We start from the raw sequence: 5,388 nt of genomic DNA, 5'->3' as shown, positions 1-5,388 counted from the left end.
ATTCTGACCCTGTGTGATTTTAGGTTGGGATTTGGGCGCCTGCAGATGGGCCCGAAGCCATCCTCCTGTGATCCGAGCCACTTCTCTGGCACTCGGAGCGCTGGCACCCGCGGAGCGGCCTTGGCTCACCCGACCGCCTGCGAACTGATCGGGGTCTCTGGCAGCCTCCCAGGGCTGAGGTTCAGACTCTGTTCCGCCTACCCAGGTCCACACACCTGATGGGGCTGGAGTGGAAGCTTGGTTTTAAGGCAAAGAGTCAGCTGTTTGCAGGTGTGTGCTTGCACTGCCTTTCGAGGTTAAGGTTTCGTTCGTCTTGCTAAAGTTTGCAGCCTTTTTTCTCCTTCAGATTTGGAGAAGGGGAAAGCAGTTTCTCTTTGAAAAGAAGAAACGAATCGTGGCTTAAGCAAAATTTGTAATCTTTAAAACTGGCCAGGCTCTGGAGCTGAGTTCAAGTGACATGTCTAAACTTTCTTGAGTAACCAGATTTTCCCTTACAGGCTTTTGTCACTTAAGAGAACTCATGTCATAGACAATCGTCCATCCAAAACCAAGTCTTTCTCCTTCAGGAAGGACCCATCTTTGGCAACTGCAGCTGGATTCCTGCGCAGTGCTTATGGCGCCACCTCTTGTCATATTTAGAAAAATGGTCTCACATAACTTGAGAAAAAACAATTTCAGTGACCAAAGCCGGGTACACTTGGAATACCAAGCTCATTTACTTGTTTGCTCAATTGGAAAACGCTGGCTCTAGGATCACACAGAATCTTTGGGAGTTATTTTTTATGGTATTTGGAAGCATCCAAAAGAAGTTCTAATAAAGGTATTTCTTTATGAGAGAAAAACAAAAATTATCTAAAATAATTTCTGAATTTAAAAAGGCTACTGAAATTTCTCCCCCTCCTCCCTCAACTCCTTCTCTTTATCCTATGTTGTCTGAATGCACTACCCCGCCCAGACCCACCTTTCTTCCTCCTCCTCCTCCTCCTCCTGTTCTGAGGCCATTTCTCAAACAGCCAGTGTCTGATAGGGGACAACTACATGCCCCAGTTCATCAGTTGTGGTCAAAGGTAGAACTTAAAAGTATAATCAAGGAATTTCTTGATGCTCACCAGGACCCTACTGGTTTTTCCAGAGAATTTAAATACCTGAGTGTGTGACCCTGGCTCTACTTTGGGAATTTTTTTTTTTTTTTTTTTGAGATTGAGTCTCACTCTGTTTCCCAGGCTGGAGTGCAATGATGCAATCTTGACTTACCGCAACCTCTGCCTCCCAGGTTCAAGCGACTCCTCTGCCTCAGCCTCCCAAGCAGCTGGGACCACAGGCATGTACCACCATGCCTGGCTAATTTTTGTATTTTTAGTAGAGACGGGGTTTCACCATATTGGCCAGGCTGGTCTCGAACTCCTGACCTTGTGATTCTCCTGCCTCAGCCTCCCAAAGTGCTGGGATTACAGGCGTGAGCCACTGCGCCGGGCCATAAAAATTATTTTAGATAATTAACACAAGTTCTCATTGCTGACATAAGCTCTTGCTGATACAGCAGCCGCATTGTCTGTAATAAATTCCACCTTGTTACAAGGTTCCATTCCTTGGAGTCAAAAAAATTCAAAGGGTAGGTATCACTAATACTCCTGTAATGGCAAGTAAATCTCAGCCTATAACTTTTCAACTAAGTCCTTTACAAGGGACTCACATTTTCCTTCTAGTTCTATCAGCTACCATCCATCTTATAAAAAGAGACTTCTTAGAATTATAATACTCACATTTTTTTCTCCCGAAGGGGGACAACGTATTTAGAATTAGATGAGAAATCTGAGTTACTAGACATAAAAAAGTTTCAAAATCTAAGCCATTTGCAATCCATATTGCCCTAGAAGACACTGAATTATTGAATAATGAAGAATTACAAAACCTACTAAAGGCAGTACTTGATCAAATATGGTCAGAGTCTTCCACTGATACTGGAAGAATCCTCTTGGCTACCCTGATCAAAGTCTTCTACTGTAGTGGACTTTTGTAGCACATCCTTTAGTAGTTCTGTGGATGAAAGTATTGATTTCTCTTTGTCTTTACTTGGGAAGGCAGACGACACACACAGGCAGCTATGCCCAGGGCCACACTGAGAGCCCAACTGACACAAAACTGTTCTTTTAGATGCTGACTTGCTCTTTTTTGTTGTATGGAGTTTCACTCTTGTTGTCCAGGCTAGAGTACAATGGTGCCACCTCGGCTCACTGCAACTTCTGCCTCCTGGGTTCAAACGATTCTCCTGCTTCAGCCTCCCGAGTAGCTGGGATTACAGGCATGCGCCACCACACCTGGCTAATTTTGTATTTTTAGTGGAGACAGAGTTTCTCCATGTTGGTCAGGCTGGTCTCGAACTCCCTACCCCAGGTGATTCACCCACTTCGGCCTCTCAACGTGTTGGAATTACAGGCCTGAGGCACTGGGCCTGGTCTTTTGACTTGTTCTTAAAAAAAATTTTTTTTTAATTATAATACATAGGCAGTTTACTCCTCTGCTCAGCAGATAAGCAAGTTTTAATAGAAGATGGGATACATTCATTACAACAGTACTAAGGGGACATAGAATTTCTAAAGAAAAACTTCAGTTTTATAAAAAACAAAGTACTTGGGCCACTTATCTAAAGAAGGACTTTCTATTAATCTAGATAGACTGAAAGGAATTTTAGCTTTCCACCACCAACCACCAATAAACAAAAGGGTTTGGGAGACTGGCAGGATGTTGTAGAAATTGGATTCCAAACTTTTCTTTAAAGCTCAGTCCTTATATGCGCTCTTAAAACAGGACATGCCAGGACTTTGTGGTCGGCAGAAGAAAATCCACCAACATTCGAAATGATCAAACGTGACCTTGCCAATGCTCCGCCTTTGGGATGTACAAATTATAACCTTCCATTATTATTTGTATAATACATGAAAGTGGTGGAGATGCTTTAGGGGTTCCTAAAGCACTGTTATATGTAAAAATGTTTGTTTAGAAACAGAATGCTTGTTCCCCAGTGCTGCAAAGAAACAGCACTCGAACATAAATTTAATCCTCTCAGCAAGGCCATTTTTACTTTCTGCAGAAAGGGTGCTCATCGCAGATGGAACAATGGTGAAAGCACACCTGAAAAAATGAGGGAAGCAATTTTTATCCCTGACGTAGTTTGTCCCTGCTGCTGTGTTCTGTCTCCATTGGCTGGAGCCAGACCTCACAATCTAAACTAAAACCTGATTGGCTAACAGTTTAAAACTTTTCTCAGTAGGTAAAAGTTATGGAAAGATGAAAGAGGAAGTTGCTTATGCCAAATAGGGAAGGGGCATAGGCTGCTAGCTGGAGCATGCCTGTGAACAGGTCCAGCACAGATACCTTGCTTAAGGTTCAGGGACATAGAATGTACTACATGCCTGTGAGCATGTTTAACAGCCACATAGGACAGGGCTTAAAAAGAGTTATTAGCACAAAGCCAGGAGGCTTGAAGGAAGTTAGTTTTTAAAAGAAACTATTATTTTTAGCACTTATGATTTATTCTTTAACAAGAAGGGAAACTTTGAAGAGGAACTTTTCACTTTCAACAAACACAAAGATCGAAATAGACAGTCATTGCCACAGTTGCCTAAAATATAATCCAGGAAAACCATTATAAGGACATTTCCCTTCACCTGAGGCCCTTGTGAGGTATGATCATTAGATTCCATGCTGTTGCCACCCTCAGAAACATACAAATAAGTTCTGGTAATGATTTATGTGTTTTTCTCACTGGGCAGAGGCATTTCCATGCAGAAGAGCAGTGGCCTCAGCAGTGAGTAAAATTGCTGTAGAAAAACGTATTGCAATCCGGGGAATTCAACAGCAACAGAGGAACTTGTAGCAACAGAGGAACTCACTTCACGGGGTGGATGATTCAATCGGTATGTAAACTTTGGCCTATCCTCCAGCATTTCCATTGCGCTTACCACGCCCAGTCATCTGGGCTAGTGAAATGCACCAATGGAATAATCAAAACTCAATTGGCAAAATTAACCAAGCCTTTTTCAATTCCTTGGTCAGAAGTTCTTCTGTTGGTTCTGCTTAATCTGAGGTCGACACCTTTAGGTAAACACCAGTTATCTCTGTTCGAAATTAGGCAGACCCATGAAATTATCTCCAAGGAATTGTACATCTATGATATTAAAGGGAGACATATTCAGCTATTGCAGTGCCCTTGCAAAATAATTAACAAAAAATTATAATTGACAAAAATAATCTTTTCACAGTGAGCTCCCGGGAAACAAAAATTTGAAGGACCACAGACTTCAACCAGGAGATTTTGTCTATTGGAAATGACATTTTTAAAAAGTCTCTGCAACCAGCTGTGGACCTTATCAGGAACTTCTGACCATTCTTCACCGCAACATTAGAAGATGACTCTTGAATTCACATCTCCCATCTAAAGAAATCTGAGCCTCAGCTGGGCACGATGGCTCACTCCTGTAATCCTACCACTTTGGGAGGCCAAGGCGGGTGGATCACCTGAGGTTAGGAGTTCAAGACCAGCCTGGCCAACATGGTGAAACCCCATCTCTACTACAAATATAAAAATTAGCCAGGCGTGGTGGTGTGCGCCTGTAATCCTAGCTACTCGGGTGGCTGAGGCAGGAGAATTGCTTGAATCCGGGAAGCAGAGGTTGCAGTGAGCCGAGATTGTGCCACTGCACTCCAGCCTAGTGACAGAGTGAGACCCTGTCTCAAAAAAAAAAAGAAAGCTGTGCTTCCTAAATGGATTGTTGTACTGGAAAGTGATACCCTGGGACAGCTAGGACAGTGTTCTTTGGGTTGTGCCCGGTCACAAGGTCAAATATGTCATACCATTTCACACTTACCAATATTCCTCATCTATAGTCTTGTCAGATTCATTCTGTATTCCACTGGTATCATCATTTAGCTTCCGTCTTTCTTCCATAACTGGGTATCGAAGGTGTTACTTGACATGTGAAGGCCCTTACCAGTTATACACAAAAGGCCTTAAGTTATAGCCAGATGGGTATCTCATTATTAAATGACAAACTTACCTGAGAAAATCTGTATTATAAAACCATGTGGCTTTAGACATACTCACTGCAGCTCGAGGGTAACCTGTGCTATCATAAAACTGAAAGCTGTGTCTATATCCCAGATAAACCAAATGACATCACTAAATTCATGGCTGATAAGAAACCCACATAAACCAACATTTCAGAGCCAAAACCTCCTCTAACCAACTGGCTAAATAGCTGGTTGGGATCTTGGCAAACTTTAGTGACAAAAAACGTTAACTTATTCTAGAAATTACAATCATTTTTTATGTTTGTCCTGTTTGCTTGGGCTCAGCATAAAGGGATAAAGTGGCTGCAAAGGGTCCTT

Source organism: Rhinopithecus roxellana, chromosome 13 (genome assembly GCF_007565055.1).
Source record: "Rhinopithecus roxellana isolate Shanxi Qingling chromosome 13, ASM756505v1, whole genome shotgun sequence".
Classification (NCBI taxonomy): Eukaryota; Metazoa; Chordata; class Mammalia; order Primates; family Cercopithecidae; genus Rhinopithecus; species Rhinopithecus roxellana.
The sequence above is the reverse complement of the archived record's forward strand: the minus strand, read 5'-3'. Positions refer to the sequence as shown.